The sequence below is a fragment of the Argiope bruennichi genome, chromosome 7, assembly GCF_947563725.1.
Source record: "Argiope bruennichi chromosome 7, qqArgBrue1.1, whole genome shotgun sequence".
NCBI classification, from domain to species: Eukaryota; Metazoa; Arthropoda; class Arachnida; order Araneae; family Araneidae; genus Argiope; species Argiope bruennichi.
The window spans coordinates 117,044,964-117,065,419 of NC_079157.1; the positions used below are offsets into that span (position 1 = coordinate 117,044,964).

Sequence of the window (20,456 nt, forward strand, 5' to 3'; positions counted from 1 at the left end):
ACTACTATCTATTTAGTTATATCTACTGTAAAAGTTGAAATGGACAGATGAACGATTCTGTAAAAATGAAAATGTGTCTTCCACAATGAGAGAACTTAGCTGTGCCCACCAGGTCTCGAACCTGGGACCTTCTGCGTGTTAGGCGGATGTGATAACCACTACACCATGGGCACGCACATATGCTCAATCTATTAGAAAATTCTCATTTGAAAATCAATTTAATCAGCTGAATTTTTGCTATTATTTTAATACGCATTTGGAGAGAATGGCCTATCTGACTACTATCTATTTAGTTATATCTACTGCAAAAGTTGAAATGGACAGATGAACGATTCCGTAACAAAAAAAAAAGGTCTTCCATAATGAGAGAACTTAGCTGCGCCGATCAGGTCTCGAACCTGTGACCTTCCCACGTGTTAGGCGGATGTGATAACCACTACACCATGGGCACGCACATATGCTCAATCTATTAGAAAATTCTCAGTTGAAAATCAATTTAATCAGCTGAATTTTTGCTATTATTTTAATACGCATTTGGGGAGAATGGCCTATCTGACTACTATCTATTTAGTTATATCTACTGTAAAAGTTGGAATGGACAGATGAACGATTCCGTAACAAAAAAATGCGTCTTCCACAATGAGAGAACTTAGCTGTGCCCACCAGGTCTCGAAACTGGGACCTTCCGCGTGTTAGGCGGATGTGATAACCACTACACCATCAGCACGCACAGGTGCTCAATATATTAGAAAATTCTCAGTTAATAATCCATTTAATCAGCTGAATTTTTGCTATTATTTTAATACGCATTTGGAGAGAATGGCCTATCTGACTACTATCTATTTAGTTATATCTACTGTAAAAGTTGGAATGGACAGATGAACGATTCCGTAACAAAAAAAAAGGGTCTTCCATAATGAGAGAACTTAGGTGTGTCCACCAGGTCTCGAACCTGGGACCTTCCGCTTGTTAAGCGGATGTGATAACCACTACACCATGGGCACGCACATGCGTTCAATCTATTAGAAAATTCTCAGTTAATAATCCATTTAACCAGCTGAATTATTGCTATTATTTTAATACGCATTTGGAGAGAATGGCCTATCTGACTACTATCTACTTAGTTATATCTACTGTAAAAGTTGGAATGGACAGATGAACGATTCCGTAACAAAAAAATGCGTCTTCCACAATGAGAGAACTTAGCTGGGCCCACCAGGTCTCGAAACTGGGACCTCCCGCGTGTTAGGCGGATGTGATAACCACTACACCATGGGCACGCACATGTGCTCAATCTATTAGAAAATTCTCAGTTAATAATCCATTTAACCAGCTTAGTTATTGCTATTATTTTAATACGCATTTGGAGAGAATGGCCTATCTGACTACTATCTATTTAGTTATATCTACTGCAAAAGTTGAAATGGACAGATGAACGATTCCGTAACAAAAAAAGGGTCTTCCATAATGAGAGAACTTAGCTGTGCCCACCAGGCCTCGAACCTGGGACCTTCCGCGTGTTAGGCGGATGTGATAACCACTACACCATGGGCACGCACATGTGCTCAATCTATTAGAAAATTCTCAGTTAATAATCCATTTAACCAGCTTAGTTATTGCTATTGTTTTATTACGCATTTGGAGAGAATGGCCTATCTGACTACTATCTATTTAGTTATATCTACTGTAAAAGTTGGAATGGACAGATGAACGATTCCGTAACAAAAAAAATGCGTCTTCCACAATGAGAGAACTTAGCTGTGCCCATCAGGTCTCGAACCTGTGACCTTCCCACGTGATAGGCGGATGTTATAACCACTACACCATGGGCACGCACATGTGCTCAATATATTAGAAAATTCTCAGTTAATAATCCATTTAATTAGCTGAATTTTTGCTATTATTTTAATACGCATTTGGAGAGAATGGCCTATCTGACTACTATCTATTTAGTTATATCTACTGCAAAAGTTGAAATGGACTGATGAACGATTCCGTAACAAAAAAAGGGTCTTCCATAATGAGAGAACTAAGCTGTGCCCACCAGGTCTCGAACCTGTTACCTTCCGCGTGTTAGGCGGATGTGATAACCACTACACCATGGGCACGCACATGTGCTCAATCTATTAGAAAATTCTCAGTTAATAATCCATTTAACCAGCTGAGTTATTGCTATTATTTTAATACGCATTTGAAGAGAATGGCCTATCTGACTACTATCTATTTAGTTATATCTACTGTAAAAGTTGGAATGGACAGATGAATGATTCCGTAACAAAAAAATGCGTCTTCCACAATGAGAGAACTTAGCTGTCCCTACCAGGTCTCGAACCTTAGACTTTCCGCGTGTTAGGCGGATGTGATAACCACTACACCATGGGCACGCACATGTGCTCAATCTATTAGAAAATTCAGAGTTAAAAATCAATTTAATCAGCTGAATTTTTGCAATTGTTTTAATACGCATTTGGAGAGAATGGCCTATCTGACTACTATCTATTTAGTTATATCTACTGTAAAAGTTGAAATGGAGAGATGAACGATTCTGTAAAAATGAAAATGTGTCTTCCACAATGAGAGAACTTAGCTGTGCCCACCAGGTCTCGAACCTGGGACCTTCCGCGTGTTAGGCGGATGTGATAACCACTACACCATGGGCACGCGCATATGCTCAATCTATTAGAAAATTCTCATTTGAAAATCAATTTAATCAGCTGAATTTTTGCTATTATTTTAATACGCATTTGGAGAGAATGGCCTATCTGACTACTATCTATTTAGTTATATCTACTGCAAAAGTTGAAATGGACAGATGAACGATTCCGTAACAAAAAAAAAGGGTCTTCCATAATGAGAGACCTTAGCTGCGCCGATCAGGTCTCGAACCTTAGACTTTCCGCGTGTTAGGCGGATGTGATAACCACTACACCATGGGCACGCACATGTGCTCAATCTATTAGAAAATTCAGAGTTAAAAATCAATTTAATCAGCTGAATTTTTGCAATTATATTAATACGCATTTGGAGAGAATGGCCTATCTGACTACTATCTATTTAGTTATATCTACTGTAAAAGTTGAAATGGACAGATGAACGATTCTGTAAAAATGAAAATGTGTCTTCCACAATGAGAGAACTTAGCTGTGCCCACCAGGTCTCGAACCTGGGACCTTCCGCGTGTTACGCGTATGTGATAACCACTACACCATGGGCACGCACATATGCTCAATCTATTAGAAAATTCTCATTTGAAAATCAATTTAATCAGCTGAATTTTTGCTATTATTTTAATACGCATTTGGAGAGAATGGCCTATCTGACTACTATCTATTTAGTTATATCTACTGCAAAAGTTGAAATGGACAGATGAACGATTCCGTAACAAAAAAAAAGGGTCTTCCATAATGAGAGAACTTAGCTGCGCCGATCAGGTCTCGAACCTGTGACCTTCCCACGTGTTAGGCGGATGTGATAACCACTACACCATGGGCACGCAATTGTGCTCAATCTATTTGAAAATTCTCAGTTAATAATCCATTTAACCAGCTGAATTATTGCTATTATTTTAATACGCATTTGGAGAGAATGGCCTATCTGACTACTATCTATTTAGTTATATCTACTGTAAAAGTTGGAATGGACAGATGAACGATTCCGTAACAAAAAAATGCGTCTTCCACAATGAGACAACTTAGCTGTGCCTACCAGGTCTCGAACCTTAGACTTTCCGCGTGTTAGGCGGATGTGATAACCACTACACCATGGGCACGCACATGTGCTCAATCTATTAGAAAATTCAGAGTTAAAAATCAATTTAATCAGCTGAATTATTGCAATTATTTTAATACGCATTTGGAGAGAATGGCCTATCTGACTACTATCTATTTAGTTATATCTACTGTAAAAGTTGAAATGGACAGATGAACGATTCTGTAAAAATGAAAATGTGTCTTCCACAATGAGAGAACTTAGCTGTGCCCACCAGGTCTCGAACCTGGGACCTTCCGCGTGTTAGGCGGATGTGATAACCACTACACCATGGGCACGCACATATGCTCAATCTATTAGAAAATTCTCATTTGAAAATCAATTTAATCAGCTGAATTTTTGCTATTATTTTAATACGCATTTGGAGAGAATGGCCTATCTGACTACTATCTATTTAGTTATATCTACTGTAAAAGTTGGAATGGACAGATGAACGATTCCGTAACAAAAAAATGCGTCTTCCACAATGAGAGAACTTAGCTGCGCCCACCAGGTCTCGAAACTGGGACCTTCCGCGTGTTAGGCGGATGTGATAACCACTACACCATGGGCACGCACATGTGCTCAATCTATTTGAAAATTCTCAGTTAATAATCCATTTAACCAGCTGAATTATTGCTATTATTTTAATACGCATTTGGAGAGAATGGCCTATCTGACTACTATCTATTTAGTTATATCTACTGTAAAAGTTGGAATGGACAGATGAACGATTCCGTAACAAAAAAAATGCGTCTTCCACAATGAGAGAACTTAGCTGTGCCCACCAGGTCTCGAACCTGGGACCTTCCGCGTGTTAGGCGGATGTGATAACCACTACACCATGGGCACGCACATGTGCTCAATATATTAGAAAATTCTCAGTTAATAATCTATTTAATCAGCTGAATTTTTGCTATTATTTTAATACGCATTTGGAGAGAATGGCCTATCTGACTACTATCTATTTAGTTATATCTACTGCAAAAGTTGAAATGGACAGATGAACGATTCCGTAACAAAAAAAGGGTCTTCCATAATTAGAGAACTAAGCTGTGCCCACCAGGTCTCGAACCTGGGACCTTCCGCTTGTTAGGCGGATGTGATAACCACTACACCATGGGCACGCACATATGCTCAATCTATTAGAAAATTCAGAGTTAAAAATCAATTTAATCAGCTGAATTCTTGCAATTATTTTAATACGCATTTGGAGAGAATGGCCTATCTGACTACTATCTATTTAGTTATATCTACTGTAAAAGTTGAAATGGACAGATGAACGATTCTGTAAAAATGAAAATGTGTCTTCCACAATGAGAGAACTTAGCTGTGCCCACCAGGTCTCGAACCTGGGACCTTCCGCGTGTTAGGCGGATGTGATAACCACTACACCATGGGCACGCACATATGCTCAATCTATTAGAAAATTCTCATTTGAAAATCAATTTAATCAGCTGAATTTTTGCTATTATTTTAATACGCATTTGGAGAGAATGGCCTCTCTGACTACTATCTATTTAGTTATATCTACTGCAAAAGTTGAAATGGACAGATGAACGATTCCGTAACAAAAAAAAAAAGTCTTCCATAATGAGAGAACTTAGCTGCGCCGATCAGGTCTCGAACCTGTGACCTTCACACGTGTTAGGCGGATGTGATAACCACTACACCATGGGCACGCACATGTGCTCAATCTATTTGAAAATTCTCAGTTAATAATCCATTTAACCAGCTGAATTATTGCTATTATTTTAACACGCATTTGGAGAGAATGGCCTATCTGACTACTATCTATTTAGTTATATCTACTGTAAAAGTTGGAATGGACAGATGAACGATTCCGTAACAAAAAAAATGCGTCTTCCACAATGAGAGAACTTAGCTGTGCCCATCAGGTCTCGAACCTGTGACCTTCCCACGTGATAGGCGGATGTGATAACCACTACACCATGGGCACGCACATATGCTCAATCTATTAGAAAATTCTCAGTTAAAAATCAATTTAATCAGCTGAATTTTTGCAATTATTTTAATACGCATTTGGAGAGAATGGCCTATCTGACTACTATCTATTTAGTTACATCTACTGTAAAAGTTGAAATGGACAGATGAACGATTCCGTAACAAAAAAAATGCGACTTCCACAATGAGAGAACTTAGCTGTGCCCATCAGGTCTCGAACCTGTGACCTTCCCACGTGATAGGCGGATGTGATAACCACTACACCATGGGCACGCACATGTGCTCAATATATTAGAAAATTCTCAGTTAATAATCCATTTAACCAGCTGAATTTTTGCTATTATTTTAATACGCATTTGGAGAGAATGGCCTATCTGACTACTATCTATTTAGTTATATCTACTGCAAAACTTGAAATGGACAGATGAACGATTCCGTAACAAAAAAAGGGTCTTCCATAATGAGAGAACTTAGCTGTGCCCACCAGGTCTCGAACCTGGGACCTTCCGCTTGTTAGGCGGATGTGATAACCACTACACCATGGGCACGCACATGTGCTCAATCTATTAGAAAATTCTCATTTAATAATCCATTTAACCAGCTGAGTTATTGCTATTATTTTAATACGCATTTGGAGAGAATGGCCTATCTGACTACTATCTATTTAGTTATATCTACTGTAAAAGTTGGAATGGACAGATGAACGATTCCGTAACAAAAAAATGCGTCTTCCACAATGAGAGAACTTAGCTGTGCCTACCAGGTCTCGAACCTTGGACTTTCCGCGTGTTAGGCGGATGTGATAACCACTACACCATGGGCACGCACATATGCTCAATCTATTAGTAAATTCAGAGTTAAAAATCAATTTAATCAGCTGAATTTTTGCAATTATTTTAATACGCATTTGGAGAGAATGGCCTATCTGACTACTATCTATTTAGTTATATCTACTGTAAAAGTTGAAATGGACAGATGAACGATTCTGTAAAAATGAAAATGTGTCTTCCACAATGAGAGAACTTAGCTGTGCCCACCAGGTCTCGAACCTGGGACCTTCAGCGTGTTAGGCGGATGTGATAACCACTACACCATGGGCACGCACATATGCTCAATCTATTAGAAAATTCTCATTTGAAAATCAATTTAATCAGCTGAATTTTTGCTATTATTTTAATACGCATTTGGAGAGAATGGCCTATCTGACTACTATCTATTTAGTTATATCTACTGCAAAAGTTGAAATGGACAGATGAACGATTCCGTAACAAAGAAAAAGGGTCTTCCATAATGAGAGAACTTAGCTGCGCCGATCAGGTCTCGAACCTGTGACCTTCCCACGTGTTAGGCGGATGTGATAACCACTACACCATGGGCACGCACATGTGCTCAATCTATTTGAAAATTCTCAGTTAATAATCCATTTAACCAGCTGAATTATTGCTATTATTTTAATACGCATTTGGAGAGAATGGCCTATCTGACTACCATCTATTTAGTTATATCTACTGTAAAAGTTGGAATGGACAGATGAACGATTCTGTAAAAATGAAAATGTGTCTTCCACAATGAGAGAACTTAGCTGTGCCCACCAGGTCTCGAACCTTGGACCTTCCGCTTGTTAGGCGGATGTGATAACCTCTACACCATGGGCACGCACATGTGCTCAATCTATTAGAAAATTCTCATTTAATAATCCATTTAACCAGCTGAGTTATTGCTATTATTTTAATACGCATTTGGAGAGAATGGCCTATCTGACTACTATCTATTTAGTTATATCTACTGCAAAAGTTGAAATGGACAGATGAACGATTCCGTAACAAAAAAAGGGTCTTCCATAATGAGAGAACTAAGCTGTGCCCACCAGGTCTCGAACCTGGGACCTTCCGCTTGTTAGGCGGATGTGATAACCACTACACCATGGGCACGCACAAATGCTCAATCTATTAGAAAATTCAGAGTTAAAAATCAATTTAATCAGCTGAATTTTTGCAATTATTTTAATACGCATTTGGAGAGAATGGCCTATCTGACTACTATCTATTTAGTTATATCTACTGTAAAAGTTGAAATGGACAGATGAACGATTCTGTAAAAATGAAAATGTGTCTTCCACAATGAGAGAACTTAGCTGTGCCCACCAGGTCTCGAACCTGGGACCTTCCGCGTGTTAGGCGGATGTGATAACCACTACACCATGGGCACGCACATATGCTCAATCTATTAGAAAATTCTCATTTGAAAATCAATTTAATCAGCTGAATTTTTGCTATTATTTTAATACGCATTTGGAGAGAATGGCCTCTCTGACTACTATCTATTTAGTTATATCTACTGCAAAAGTTGAAATGGACAGATGAACGATTCCGTAACAAAAAAAAAAAGTCTTCCATAATGAGAGAACTTAGCTGCGCCGATCAGGTCTCGAACCTGTGACCTTCACACGTGTTAGGCGGATGTGATAACCACTACACCATGGGCACGCACATGTGCTCAATCTATTTGAAAATTCTCAGTTAATAATCCATTTAACCAGCTGAATTATTGCTATTATTTTAACACGCATTTGGAGAGAATGGCCTATCTGACTACTATCTATTTAGTTATATCTACTGTAAAAGTTGGAATGGACAGATGAACGATTCCGTAACAAAAAAAATGCGTCTTCCACAATGAGAGAACTTAGCTGTGCCCATCAGGTCTCGAACCTGTGACCTTCCCACGTGATAGGCGGATGTGATAACCACTACACCATGGGCACGCACATATGCTCAATCTATTAGAAAATTCTCAGTTAAAAATCAATTTAATCAGCTGAATTTTTGCAATTATTTTAATACGCATTTGGAGAGAATGGCCTATCTGACTACTATCTATTTAGTTACATCTACTGTAAAAGTTGAAATGGACAGATGAACGATTCCGTAACAAAAAAAATGCGACTTCCACAATGAGAGAACTTAGCTGTGCCCATCAGGTCTCGAACCTGTGACCTTCCCACGTGATAGGCGGATGTGATAACCACTACACCATGGGCACGCACATGTGCTCAATATATTAGAAAATTCTCAGTTAATAATCCATTTAACCAGCTGAATTTTTGCTATTATTTTAATACGCATTTGGAGAGAATGGCCTATCTGACTACTATCTATTTAGTTATATCTACTGCAAAACTTGAAATGGACAGATGAACGATTCCGTAACAAAAAAAGGGTCTTCCATAATGAGAGAACTTAGCTGTGCCCACCAGGTCTCGAACCTGGGACCTTCCGCTTGTTAGGCGGATGTGATAACCACTACACCATGGGCACGCACATGTGCTCAATCTATTAGAAAATTCTCATTTAATAATCCATTTAACCAGCTGAGTTATTGCTATTATTTTAATACGCATTTGGAGAGAATGGCCTATCTGACTACTATCTATTTAGTTATATCTACTGTAAAAGTTGGAATGGACAGATGAACGATTCCGTAACAAAAAAATGCGTTTTCCACAATGAGAGAACTTAGCTGTGCCTACCAGGTCTCGAACCTTGGACTTTCCGCGTGTTAGGCGGATGTGATAACCACTACACCATGGGCACGCACATATGCTCAATCTATTAGTAAATTCAGAGTTAAAAATCAATTTAATCAGCTGAATTTTTGCAATTATTTTAATACGCATTTGGAGAGAATGGCCTATCTGACTACTATCTATTTAGTTATATCTACTGTAAAAGTTGAAATGGACAGATGAACGATTCTGTAAAAATGAAAATGTGTCTTCCACAATGAGAGAACTTAGCTGTGCCCACCAGGTCTCGAACCTGGGACCTTCAGCGTGTTAGGCGGATGTGATAACCACTACACCATGGGCACGCACATATGCTCAATCTATTAGAAAATTCTCATTTGAAAATCAATTTAATCAGCTGAATTTTTGCTATTATTTTAATACGCATTTGGAGAGAATGGCCTATCTGACTACTATCTATTTAGTTATATCTACTGCAAAAGTTGAAATGGACAGATGAACGATTCCGTAACAAAGAAAAAGGGTCTTCCATAATGAGAGAACTTAGCTGCGCCGATCAGGTCTCGAACCTGTGACATTCCCACGTGTTAGGCGGATGTGATAACCACTACACCATGGGCACGCACATGTGCTCAATCTATTTGAAAATTCTCAGTTAATAATCCATTTAACCAGCTGAATTATTGCTATTATTTTAATACGCATTTGGAGAGAATGGCCTATCTGACTACCATCTATTTAGTTATATCTACTGTAAAAGTTGGAATGGACAGATGAACGATTCTGTAAAAATGAAAATGTGTCTTCCACAATGAGAGAACTTAGCTGTGCCCACCAGGTCTCGAACCTCGGACCTTCCGCTTGTTAGGCGGATGTGATAACCTCTACACCATGGGCACGCACATGTGCTCAATCTATTAGAAAATTCTCATTTAATAATCCATTTAACCAGCTGAGTTATTGCTATTATTTTAATACGCATTTGGAGAGAATGGCCTATCTGACTACTATCTATTTAGTTATATCTACTGCAAAAGTTGAAATGGACAGATGAACGATTCCGTAACAAAAAAAGGGTCTTCCATAATGAGAGAACTAAGCTGTGCCCACCAGGTCTCGAACCTGGGACCTTCCGCTTGTTAGGCGGATGTGATAACCACTACACCATGGGCACGCACAAATGCTCAATCTATTAGAAAATTCAGAGTTAAAAATCAATTTAATCAGCTGAATTTTTGCAATTATTTTAATACGCATTTGGAGAGAATGGCCTATCTGACTACTATCTATTTAGTTATATCTACTGTAAAAGTTGAAATGGACAGATGAACGATTCTGTAAAAATGAAAATGTGTCTTCCACAATGAGAGAACTTAGCTGTGCCCACCAGGTCTCGAACCTGGGACCTTCCGCGTGTTAGGCGGATGTGATAACCACTACACCATGGGCACGCACATATGCTCAATCTATTAGAAAATTCTCATTTGAAAATCAATTTAATCAGCTGAATTTTTGCTATTATTTTAATACGCATTTGGAGAGAATGGCCTCTCTGACTACTATCTATTTAGTTATATCTACTGCAAAAGTTGAAATGGACAGATGAACGATTCCGTAACAAAAAAAAAAGTCTTCCATAATGAGAGAACTTAGCTGCGCCGATCAGGTCTCGAACCTGTGACCTTCCCACGTGTTAGGCGGATGTGATAACCACTACACCATGGGCACGCACATGTGCTCAATCTATTTGAAAATTCTCAGTTAATAATCCATTTAACCAGCTGAATTATTACTATTATTTTAACACGCATTTGGAGAGAATGGCCTATCTGACTACTATCTATTTAGTTATATCTACTGTAAAAGTTGGAATGGACAGATGAACGATTCCGTAACAAAAAAAATGCGTCTTCCACAATGAGAGAACTTAGCTGTGCCCATCCGGTCTCGAACCTGTGACCTTCCCACGTGATAGGCGGATGTGATAACCACTACACCATGGGCACGCACATATGCTCAATCTATTAGAAAATTCTCAGTTAAAAATCAATTTAATCAGCTGAATTTTTGCAATTATTTTAATACGCATTTGGAGAGAATGGCCTATCTGACTACTATCTATTTAGTTACATCTACTGTAAAAGTTGAAATGGACAGATGAACGATTCCGTAACAAAAAAAATGCGACTTCCACAATGAGAGAACTTAGCTGTGCCCATCAGGTCTCGAACCTGTGACCTTCCCACGTGATAGGCGGATGTGATAACCACTACACCATGGGCACGCACATGTGCTCAATATATTAGAAAATTCTCAGTTAATAATCCATTTAACCAGCTGAATTTTTGCTATTATTTTAATACGCATTTGGAGAGAATGGCCTATCTGACTACTATCTATTTAGTTATATCTACTGCAAAACTTGAAATGGACAGATGAACGATTCCGTAACAAAAAAAGGGTCTTCCATAATGAGAGAACTTAGCTGTGCCCACCAGGTCTCGAACCTGGGACCTTCCGCTTGTTAGGCGGATGTGATAACCACTACACCATGGGCACGCACATGTGCTCAATCTAGTAGAAAATTCTCATTTAATAATCCATTTAACCAGCTGAGTTATTGCTATTATTTTAATACGCATTTGGAGAGAATGGCCTATCTGACTACTATCTATTTAGTTATATCTACTGTAAAAGTTGGAATGGACAGATGAACGATTCCGTAACAAAAAAATGCGTCTTCCACAATGAGAGAACTTAGCTGTGCCTACCAGGTCTCGAACCTTGGACTTTCCGCGTGTTAGGCGGATGTGATAACCACTACACCATGGGCACGCACATATGCTCAATCTATTAGTAAATTCAGAGTTAAAAATCAATTTAATCAGCTGAATTTTTGCAATTATTTTAATACGCATTTGGAGAGAATGGCCTATCTGACTACTATCTATTTAGTTATATCTACTGTAAAAGTTGAAATGGACAGATGAACGATTCTGTAAAAATGAAAATGTGTCTTCCACAATGAGAGAACTTAGCTGTGCCCACCAGGTCTCGAACCTGGGACCTTCAGCGTGTTAGGCGGATGTGATAACCACTACACCATGGGCACGCACATATGCTCAATCTATTAGAAAATTCTCATTTGAAAATCAATTTAATCAGCTGAATTTTTGCTATTATTTTAATACGCATTTGGAGAGAATGGCCTATCTGACTACTATCTATTTAGTTATATCTACTGCAAAAGTTGAAATGGACAGATGAACGATTCCGTAACAAAGAAAAAGGGTCTTCCATAATGAGAGAACTTAGCTGCGCCGATCAGGTCTCGAACCTGTGACCTTCCCACGTGTTAGGCGGATGTGATAACCACTGCACCATGGGCACGCACATGTGCTCAATCTATTTGAAAATTCTCAGTTAATAATCCATTTAACCAGCTGAATTATTGCTATTATTTTAATACGCATTTGGAGAGAATGGCCTATCTGACTACCATCTATTTAGTTATATCTACTGTAAAAGTTGGAATGGACAGATGAACGATTCTGTAAAAATGAAAATGTGTCTTCCACAATGAGAGAACTTAGCTGTGCCCACCAGGTCTCGAACCTTGGACCTTCCGCTTGTTAGGCGGATGTGATAACCTCTACACCATGGGCACGCACATGTGCTCAATCTATTAGAAAATTCTCATTTAATAATCCATTTAACCAGCTGAGTTATTGCTATTATTTTAATACGCATTTGGAGAGAATGGCCTATCTGACTACTATCTATTTAGTTATATCTACTGTAAAAGTTGGAATGGACAGATGAACGATTCCGTAACAAAAAAATGCGTCTTCCACAATGAGAGAACTTAGCTGTGCCCATCAGGTCTCGAACCTGTGAACTTCCCACGTGATAGGCGGATGTGATAACCACTACACCATGGGCACGCACATATGCTCAATCTATTAGAAAATTCTCAGTTAAAAATCAATTTAATCAGCTGAATTTTTGCAATTATTTTAATACGCATTTGGAGAGAATGGCCTTTCTGACTACTATCTATTTAGTTACATCTACTGTAAAAGTTGAAATGGACAGATGAACGATTCTGTAAAAATGAAAATGTGTCTTCCACAATGAGAGAACTTAGCTGTGCCCACCAGGTCTCGAACCTGGGACCTTCCGCATGTTAGGCGGATGTGATAACCACTACACCATGGGCACGCACATATGCTCAATCTATTAGAAAATTCTTATTTGAAAATCAATTTAATCAGCTGAATTTTTGCTATTATTTTAATACGCATTTGGAGAGAATGGCCTATCTGACTACTATCTATTTAGTTATATCTACTGCAAAAGTTGGAATGGACAGATGACCGATTCCGTAACAAAAAAATGCGTCTTCCACAATGAGAGAAGTTAGCTGTGCCCACCAGGTCTCGAACCTGGGACCTTCCCACGTGTTAGGCGGATGTGATAACCACTACACCATGGGCACGCACATATGCTCAATCTATTAGAAAATTCTCAGTTAAAAATCAATTTAATCAGCTGAATTTTTGCAATTATTTTAAAACGCATTTGGAGAGAATGGCCTATCTGACTACTATCTATTTAGTTACATCTACTGTAAAAGTTGAAATGGACAGATGAACGATTCCGTAACAAAAAAAATGCGTCTTCCACAATGAGAGAACTTAGCTGTGCCCATCAGGTCTCGAACCTGTGACCTTCCCACGTGATAGGCGGATGTGATAACCACTACACCATGGGCACGCACATGTGCTCAATATATTAGAAAATTCTCAGTTAATAATCCATTTAACCAGCTGAATTTTTGCTATTATTTTAATACGCATTTGGAGAGAATGGCCTATCTGACTACTATCTATTTAGTTATATCTACTGTAAAAGTTGGAATGGACAGATGAACGATTCCGTAACAAAAAAATGCGTCTTCCACAATGAGAGAACTTAGCTGTGCCTACCAGGTCTCGAACCTTGGACTTTCCGCGTGTTAGGCGGATGTGATAACCACTACACCATGGACACGCACATATGCTCAATCTATTAGAAAATTCAGAGTTAAAAATCAATTTAATCAGCTGAATTTTTGCAATTATTTTAATACGCATTTGGAGAGAATGGCCTATCTGACTACTATCTATTTAGTTATATCTACTGTAAAAGTTGAAATGGACAGATGAACGATTCTGTAAAAATGAAAATGTGTCTTCCACAATGAGAGAACTTAGCTGTGCCCACCAGGTCTCGAACCTGGGACCTTCCGCGTGTTAGGCGGATGTGATAACCACTACACCATGGGCACGCACATATGCTCAATCTATTAGAAAATTCTCATTTGAAAATCAATTTAATCAGCTGAATTTTTGCTATTATTTTAATACGCATTTGGAGAGAATGGCCTATCTGACTACTATCTATTTAGTTATATCTACTGCAAAAGTTGAAATGGACAGATGAACGATTCCGTAACAAAAAAAAAGGGTCTTCCATAATGAGAGAACTTAGCTGCGCCGATCAGGTCTCGAACCTGTGACCTTCCCACGTGTTAGGCGGATGTGATAACCACTACACCATGGGCACGCACATGTGCTCAATCTATTAGAAAATTCTCAGTTAATAATCCATTTAACCAGCTGAATTATTGCTATTATTTTAATACGCATTTGGAGAGAATGGCCTATCTGACTACTATCTATTTAGTTATATCTACTGTAAAAGTTGGAATGGACAGATGAACGATTCCGTAACAAAAAAAATGCGTCTTCCACAATGAGAGAACTTAGCTGTGCCCATCAGGTCTCGAACCTTGGACTTTCCGCGTGATAGGCGGATGTGATAACCACAACACCATGGGCACGCACATATGCTCAATATATTAGAAAATTCTCAGTTAAAAATCAATTTAATCAGCTGAATTTTTGCAATTATTTTAATACGCATTTGGAGAGAATGGCCTATCTGACTACTATCTATTTAGTTACATCTACTGTAAAAGTTGAAATGGACAGATGAACGATTCTGTAAAAATGAAAATGTGTCTTCCACAATGAGAGAACTTAGCTGTGCCCACCAGGTCTCGAACCTGGGACCTTCCGCATGTTAGGCGGATGTGATAACCACTACACCATGGGCACGCACATATGCTCAATCTATTAGAAAATTCTCATTTGAAAATCAATTTAATCAGCTGAATTTTTGCTATTATTTTAATACGCATTTGGAGAGAATGGCCTATCTGACTACTATCTATTTAGTTATATCTACTGCAAAAGTTGAAATGGACAGATGAACGATTCCGTAACAAAAAAAAAGGGTCTTCCATAATGAGAGAACTTAGCTGTGTCGATCAGGTCTCGAACCTGTGACCTTCCCACGTGTTAGGCGGATGTGATAACCACTACACCATGGGCACGCAAATGTGCTCAATATATTAGAAAATTCTCAGTTAATAATCCATTTAACCAGCTGAATTATTGCTATTATTTTAATACGCATTTGGAGAGAATGGCCTATCTGACTACTATCTATTTAGTTATATCTACTGTAAAAGTTGGAATGGACAGATGAACGATTCCGTAACAAAAAAATGCGTCTTCCACAATGAGAGAAGTTAGCTGTGCCCACCAGGTCTCGAACCTGGGACCTTCCCACGTGTTAGGCGGATGTGATAACCACTACACCATCGGCACGCACAGGTGCTCAATATATTAGAAAATTCTCAGTTAATAATCCATTTAATCAGCTGAATTTTTGCTATTATTTTAATACGCATTTGGAGAGAATGGCCTATCTGACTACTATCTATTTAGTTATATCTACTGCAAAAGTTGAAATGGACAGATGAACGATTCCGTAACAAAAAAGGGGTCTTCCAGAATGAGAGAACTTAGCTGTGCCCACCAGGTCTCGAACCTGGGACCTTCCGCGTGTTAGGCGGATGTGATAACCACTACACCATGGGCACGCACATGTGCTCAATCTATTAGAAAATTCTCAGTTAATAATCCATTTAACCAGCTGAATTATTGCTATTATTTTAATACGCATTTGGAGAGAATGGCCTATCTGACTACTATCTATTTAGTTATATCTACTGTAAAAGTTGGAATGGACAGATGAACGATTCCGTAACCAAAAAATGCGTCTTCCACAATGAGAGAAGTTAGCTGTGCCCACCAGGTCTCGACCCTGGGACCTTCCGCGTGTTAGGCGGATGTGATAACCACTACACCATGGGCACGCACATGTGCTCAATCTATTAGAAAATTCTCAGTTAATAATCCATTTAACCAGCTGAGTTATTGCTATTATTTTAATACGCATTTGGAGAGAATGGCCTATCTGACTACTATCTATTTAGTTATATCTACTGTAAAAGTTGGAATGGACAGATGAACGATTCCGTAACAAAAAAATGCGTCTTCCACAATGAGAGAAGTTAGCTGTGCCCACCAGGTCTCGAACCTGGGACCTTCCCACGTGTTAGGCGGATGTGATAACCACTACACCATCGGCACGCACAGGTGCTCAATATATTAGAAAATTCTCAGTTAATAATCCATTTAATCAGCTGAATTTTTGCTATTATTTTAATACGCATTTGGAGAGAATGGCCTATCTGACTACTATCTATTTAGTTATATCTACTGCAAAAGTTGAAATGGACAGATGAACGATTCCGTAACAAAAAAGGGGTCTTCCAGAATGAGAGAACTTAGCTGTGCCCACCAGGTCTCGAACCTGGGACCTTCCGCGTGTTAGGCGGATGTGATAACCACTACACCATGGGCACGCACATGTGCTCAATCTATTAGAAAATTCTCAGTTAATAATCCATTTAACCAGCTGAGTTATTGCTATTATTTTAATACGCATTTGGAGAGAATGGCCTATCTGACTACTATCTATTTAGTTATATCTACTGTAAAAGTTGGAATGGACAGATGAACGATTCCGTAACCAAAAAATGCGTCTTCCACAATGAGAGAAGTTAGCTGTGCCCACCAGGTCTCGACCCTGGGACCTTCCGCGTGTTAGGCGGATGTGATAACCACTACACCATGGGCACGCACATGTGCTCAATCTATTAGAAAATTCTCAGTTAATAATCCATTTAACCAGCTGAGTTATTGCTATTATTTTAATACGCATTTGGAGAGAATGGCCTATCTGACTACTATCTATTTAGTTATATCTACTGTAAAAGTTGGAATGGACAGATGAACGATTCCGTAACAAAAAAATGCGTCTTCCACAATGAGAGAAGTTAGCTGTGCCCACCAGGTCTCGAACCTGGGACCTTCCCACGTGTTAGGCGGATGTGATAACCACTACACCATGGGCACGCACATATGCTCAATCTATTAGAAAATTCAGAGTTAAAAATCAATTTAATCAGCTGAATTTTTGCAATTATTTTAATACGCATTTGGAGAGAATGGTCTATCTGACTACTATCTATTTAGTTATATCTACTGTAAAAGTTAAAATGGACAGATGAACGATTCTGTAAAAATGAAAATGTGTCTTCCACAATGAGAGAACTTAGCTGTGCCCACCAGGTCTCGAACCTGGGACCTTCCGCGTGTTAGGCGGATGTGATAACCACTACACCATGGGCACGCACATATGCTCAATCTATTAGAAAATTCAGAGTTAAAAATCAATTTAATCAGCTGAATTTTTGCAATTATTTTAATACGCATTTGGAGAGAATGGTCTATCTGACTACTATCTATTTAGTTATATCTACTGTAAAAGTTAAAATGGACAGATGAACGATTCTGTAAAAATGAAAATGTGTCTTCCACAATGAGAGAACTTAGCTGTGCCCACCAGGTCTCGAACCTGGGACCTTCCGCGTGTTAGGCGGATGTGATAACCACTACACCATGGGCACGCACATATGCTCAATCTATTAGAAAATTCTCATTTGAAAATCAATTTAATCAGCTGAATTTTTGCTATTATTTTAATACGCATTTGGAGAGAATGGCCTATCTGACTACTATCTATTTAGTTATATCTACTGCAAAAGTTGAAATGGACAGATGAACGATTCCGTAACAAAAAAAAAGGGTCTTCCATAATGAGAGAACTTAGCTGTGCCGATCAGGTCTCGAACCTGTGACCTTCCCACGTGATAGGCGGATGTGATAACCACTACACCATGGGCACGCACATGTGCTCAATCTATTTGAAAATTCAGAGTTAAAAATCAATTTAATCAGCTGAATTTTTGCAATTATTTTAATACGCATTTGGAGAGAATGGCCTATCTGACTACTATCTATTTAGTTATATCTACTGCAAAAGTTGAAATGGACAGATGAACGATTCCGTAACAAAAAAAAAGGGTCTTCCATAATGAGACAACTTAGCTGTGCCCACCAGGTCTCGAACCTGGGACCTTCCCACGTGTTAGGTGGATGTGATAACCACTACACCATGGGCACGCACATATGCTCAATCTATTAGAAAATTCAGAGTTAAAAATCAATTTAATCAGCTGAATTTTTGCAATTATTTTAATACGCATTTGGAGAGAATGGCCTATCTGACTACTATCTATTTAGTTATATCTACTGCAAAAGTTGAAATGGACAGATGAACGATTCCGTAACAAAAAAAAAGGGTCTTCCATAATGAGAGAACTTAGCTGCGCCGATCAGGTCTCGAACCTGTGACCTTCCCACGTGTTAGGCGGATGTGATAACCACTACACCATGGGCACGCACATGTGCTCAATCTATTTGAAAATTCTCAGTTAATAATCCATTTAACCAGCTGAATTATTGCTATTATTTTAATACGCATTTGGAGAGAATGGCCTATCTGACTACTATCTATTTAGTTATATCTACTGTAAAAGCTGGAATGGACAGATGAACGATTCCGTAACAAAAAAAATGCGTCTTCCACAATGAGAGAAGTTAGCTGTGCCCACCAGGTCTCGAACCTGTGACCTTCCCACGTGTTAGGCGGATGTGATAACCACTACACCATCGGCACGCATAGGTGCTCAATATATTAGAAAATTCTCAGTTAATAATCCATTTAATCAGCTGAATTTTTGCTATTATTTTAATACGCATTTGGAGAGAATGGCCTATCTGACTACTATCTATTTAGTTATATCTACTGCAAAAGTTGAAATGGACAGATGAACGATTCCGTAACAAAAAAAATGCGTCTTCCACAATGAGAGAAGTTAGCTGTGCCCACCAGGTCTCGAACCTGGGACCTTCCCACGTGTTAGGCGGATGTGGTAACCACTACACCATGGGCACGCACATGTGCTCAATCTATTAGAAAATTCTCAGTTAATAATCCATTTAACCAGCTGAATTTTTGCTATTATTTTAATACGCATTTGGAGAGAATGGCCTATCTGACTACTATCTATTTAGTTATATCTACTATAAAAGTTGGAATGGACAGATGAACGATTCCGTAACAAAAAAAATGCGTCTTCCACAATGAGAGAACTTAGCTGTGCCCATCAGGTCTCGAACCTGTGACCTTCCCACGTGATAGGCGGATGTGATAACCACTACACCATGGGCACGCACATGTGCTCAATATATTAGATAATTCTCAGTTAATAATCCATTTAATCAGCTGAATTTTTGCTATTATTTTAATACGCATTTGGAGAGAATGGCCTATCTGACTACTATCTATTTAGGTATATCTACTGTAAAAGTTGGAATGGACAGATGAACGATTCCGTAACAAACAGATGTGTCTTCCACAATGAGAGAACTTAGCTGTGCCCATCAGGTCTCGAACCTTGGACCTTCCGCGTGTTAGGCAGATGTGATAACCTCTACACCATGGGCACGCACATATGCTCAATCTATTAGAAAATTCTCAGTTAAAAATCAAATTAATCAGCTGAATTGTTGCTATTATTTTAATACGCATTTGGAGAGAATGGCCTATCTGACTACTATCTATTTAGTTATATCTACTGTAAAAGTTGGAATGGACAGATGAACGATTCCGTAACAAAAAAATGCGTCTTCCACAATGAGAGAACTTAGCTGTGCCCACCAGGTCTCGAAACTGGGACCTTCCGCGTGTTAGGCGGATGTGATAACCACTACACCATGGGCACGCACATGTGCTCAATATATTAGAAAATTCTCAGTTGAAAATCAATTTAATCAGCTGAATTTTTGCTATTATT

The 20,456-nt window shown here is 38.8% G+C and overlaps 37 non-coding genes across 37 annotated transcripts; all 37 read right to left on the reverse strand.

Moving 5' to 3' along the window:
- Positions 1-100: 100 nt before the first annotated feature.
- Trnav-aac (transfer RNA valine (anticodon AAC)) lies at positions 101-173 on the reverse strand. Its single transcript has one exon. It is a non-coding gene; the product is annotated as a tRNA-Val (tRNA).
- A 758-nt stretch (positions 174-931) lies between these two features.
- On the reverse strand, positions 932-1,004 carry Trnav-aac (transfer RNA valine (anticodon AAC)). The gene has a single exon. It is a non-coding gene; the product is annotated as a tRNA-Val (tRNA).
- Positions 1,005-1,482: 478 nt separating this feature from the next.
- Positions 1,483-1,555, reverse strand: Trnav-aac (transfer RNA valine (anticodon AAC)). The gene has a single exon. It is a non-coding gene; the product is annotated as a tRNA-Val (tRNA).
- A 1,033-nt stretch (positions 1,556-2,588) lies between these two features.
- Positions 2,589-2,661, reverse strand: Trnav-aac (transfer RNA valine (anticodon AAC)). The gene has a single exon. It is a non-coding gene; the product is annotated as a tRNA-Val (tRNA).
- A 1,312-nt stretch (positions 2,662-3,973) lies between these two features.
- Trnav-aac (transfer RNA valine (anticodon AAC)) lies at positions 3,974-4,046 on the reverse strand. Its single transcript has one exon. It is a non-coding gene; the product is annotated as a tRNA-Val (tRNA).
- Positions 4,047-4,526: 480 nt separating this feature from the next.
- Trnav-aac (transfer RNA valine (anticodon AAC)) lies at positions 4,527-4,599 on the reverse strand. The gene has a single exon. It is a non-coding gene; the product is annotated as a tRNA-Val (tRNA).
- Positions 4,600-4,801: 202 nt separating this feature from the next.
- Positions 4,802-4,874, reverse strand: Trnav-aac (transfer RNA valine (anticodon AAC)). Its single transcript has one exon. It is a non-coding gene; the product is annotated as a tRNA-Val (tRNA).
- Positions 4,875-5,078: 204 nt separating this feature from the next.
- On the reverse strand, positions 5,079-5,151 carry Trnav-aac (transfer RNA valine (anticodon AAC)). The gene has a single exon. It is a non-coding gene; the product is annotated as a tRNA-Val (tRNA).
- A 482-nt stretch (positions 5,152-5,633) lies between these two features.
- On the reverse strand, positions 5,634-5,707 carry Trnad-auc (transfer RNA aspartic acid (anticodon AUC)). Its single transcript has one exon. It is a non-coding gene; the product is annotated as a tRNA-Asp (tRNA).
- A 204-nt stretch (positions 5,708-5,911) lies between these two features.
- On the reverse strand, positions 5,912-5,985 carry Trnad-auc (transfer RNA aspartic acid (anticodon AUC)). Its single transcript has one exon. It is a non-coding gene; the product is annotated as a tRNA-Asp (tRNA).
- A 202-nt stretch (positions 5,986-6,187) lies between these two features.
- Positions 6,188-6,260, reverse strand: Trnav-aac (transfer RNA valine (anticodon AAC)). The gene has a single exon. It is a non-coding gene; the product is annotated as a tRNA-Val (tRNA).
- Positions 6,261-6,740: 480 nt separating this feature from the next.
- Trnav-aac (transfer RNA valine (anticodon AAC)) lies at positions 6,741-6,813 on the reverse strand. Its single transcript has one exon. It is a non-coding gene; the product is annotated as a tRNA-Val (tRNA).
- A 482-nt stretch (positions 6,814-7,295) lies between these two features.
- Positions 7,296-7,368, reverse strand: Trnav-aac (transfer RNA valine (anticodon AAC)). The gene has a single exon. It is a non-coding gene; the product is annotated as a tRNA-Val (tRNA).
- A 202-nt stretch (positions 7,369-7,570) lies between these two features.
- Positions 7,571-7,643, reverse strand: Trnav-aac (transfer RNA valine (anticodon AAC)). Its single transcript has one exon. It is a non-coding gene; the product is annotated as a tRNA-Val (tRNA).
- A 204-nt stretch (positions 7,644-7,847) lies between these two features.
- Trnav-aac (transfer RNA valine (anticodon AAC)) lies at positions 7,848-7,920 on the reverse strand. Its single transcript has one exon. It is a non-coding gene; the product is annotated as a tRNA-Val (tRNA).
- A 482-nt stretch (positions 7,921-8,402) lies between these two features.
- Positions 8,403-8,476, reverse strand: Trnad-auc (transfer RNA aspartic acid (anticodon AUC)). Its single transcript has one exon. It is a non-coding gene; the product is annotated as a tRNA-Asp (tRNA).
- A 204-nt stretch (positions 8,477-8,680) lies between these two features.
- Trnad-auc (transfer RNA aspartic acid (anticodon AUC)) lies at positions 8,681-8,754 on the reverse strand. Its single transcript has one exon. It is a non-coding gene; the product is annotated as a tRNA-Asp (tRNA).
- A 202-nt stretch (positions 8,755-8,956) lies between these two features.
- Trnav-aac (transfer RNA valine (anticodon AAC)) lies at positions 8,957-9,029 on the reverse strand. Its single transcript has one exon. It is a non-coding gene; the product is annotated as a tRNA-Val (tRNA).
- Positions 9,030-9,509: 480 nt separating this feature from the next.
- Trnav-aac (transfer RNA valine (anticodon AAC)) lies at positions 9,510-9,582 on the reverse strand. Its single transcript has one exon. It is a non-coding gene; the product is annotated as a tRNA-Val (tRNA).
- A 757-nt stretch (positions 9,583-10,339) lies between these two features.
- On the reverse strand, positions 10,340-10,412 carry Trnav-aac (transfer RNA valine (anticodon AAC)). The gene has a single exon. It is a non-coding gene; the product is annotated as a tRNA-Val (tRNA).
- A 204-nt stretch (positions 10,413-10,616) lies between these two features.
- Trnav-aac (transfer RNA valine (anticodon AAC)) lies at positions 10,617-10,689 on the reverse strand. Its single transcript has one exon. It is a non-coding gene; the product is annotated as a tRNA-Val (tRNA).
- A 759-nt stretch (positions 10,690-11,448) lies between these two features.
- Positions 11,449-11,522, reverse strand: Trnad-auc (transfer RNA aspartic acid (anticodon AUC)). The gene has a single exon. It is a non-coding gene; the product is annotated as a tRNA-Asp (tRNA).
- A 202-nt stretch (positions 11,523-11,724) lies between these two features.
- Positions 11,725-11,797, reverse strand: Trnav-aac (transfer RNA valine (anticodon AAC)). Its single transcript has one exon. It is a non-coding gene; the product is annotated as a tRNA-Val (tRNA).
- Positions 11,798-12,277: 480 nt separating this feature from the next.
- Trnav-aac (transfer RNA valine (anticodon AAC)) lies at positions 12,278-12,350 on the reverse strand. The gene has a single exon. It is a non-coding gene; the product is annotated as a tRNA-Val (tRNA).
- A 482-nt stretch (positions 12,351-12,832) lies between these two features.
- On the reverse strand, positions 12,833-12,905 carry Trnav-aac (transfer RNA valine (anticodon AAC)). The gene has a single exon. It is a non-coding gene; the product is annotated as a tRNA-Val (tRNA).
- A 481-nt stretch (positions 12,906-13,386) lies between these two features.
- On the reverse strand, positions 13,387-13,459 carry Trnav-aac (transfer RNA valine (anticodon AAC)). Its single transcript has one exon. It is a non-coding gene; the product is annotated as a tRNA-Val (tRNA).
- Positions 13,460-13,940: 481 nt separating this feature from the next.
- On the reverse strand, positions 13,941-14,014 carry Trnad-auc (transfer RNA aspartic acid (anticodon AUC)). The gene has a single exon. It is a non-coding gene; the product is annotated as a tRNA-Asp (tRNA).
- Positions 14,015-14,494: 480 nt separating this feature from the next.
- Trnav-aac (transfer RNA valine (anticodon AAC)) lies at positions 14,495-14,567 on the reverse strand. The gene has a single exon. It is a non-coding gene; the product is annotated as a tRNA-Val (tRNA).
- Positions 14,568-15,326: 759 nt separating this feature from the next.
- On the reverse strand, positions 15,327-15,399 carry Trnav-aac (transfer RNA valine (anticodon AAC)). Its single transcript has one exon. It is a non-coding gene; the product is annotated as a tRNA-Val (tRNA).
- Positions 15,400-16,156: 757 nt separating this feature from the next.
- Positions 16,157-16,229, reverse strand: Trnav-aac (transfer RNA valine (anticodon AAC)). Its single transcript has one exon. It is a non-coding gene; the product is annotated as a tRNA-Val (tRNA).
- Positions 16,230-16,432: 203 nt separating this feature from the next.
- Positions 16,433-16,505, reverse strand: Trnav-aac (transfer RNA valine (anticodon AAC)). Its single transcript has one exon. It is a non-coding gene; the product is annotated as a tRNA-Val (tRNA).
- Positions 16,506-16,984: 479 nt separating this feature from the next.
- Positions 16,985-17,057, reverse strand: Trnav-aac (transfer RNA valine (anticodon AAC)). The gene has a single exon. It is a non-coding gene; the product is annotated as a tRNA-Val (tRNA).
- A 203-nt stretch (positions 17,058-17,260) lies between these two features.
- Positions 17,261-17,333, reverse strand: Trnav-aac (transfer RNA valine (anticodon AAC)). Its single transcript has one exon. It is a non-coding gene; the product is annotated as a tRNA-Val (tRNA).
- Positions 17,334-17,814: 481 nt separating this feature from the next.
- On the reverse strand, positions 17,815-17,887 carry Trnav-aac (transfer RNA valine (anticodon AAC)). The gene has a single exon. It is a non-coding gene; the product is annotated as a tRNA-Val (tRNA).
- A 204-nt stretch (positions 17,888-18,091) lies between these two features.
- On the reverse strand, positions 18,092-18,164 carry Trnav-aac (transfer RNA valine (anticodon AAC)). Its single transcript has one exon. It is a non-coding gene; the product is annotated as a tRNA-Val (tRNA).
- Positions 18,165-19,758: 1,594 nt separating this feature from the next.
- Positions 19,759-19,832, reverse strand: Trnad-auc (transfer RNA aspartic acid (anticodon AUC)). Its single transcript has one exon. It is a non-coding gene; the product is annotated as a tRNA-Asp (tRNA).
- Positions 19,833-20,311: 479 nt separating this feature from the next.
- Trnav-aac (transfer RNA valine (anticodon AAC)) lies at positions 20,312-20,384 on the reverse strand. The gene has a single exon. It is a non-coding gene; the product is annotated as a tRNA-Val (tRNA).
- Positions 20,385-20,456: the final 72 nt, after the last annotated feature.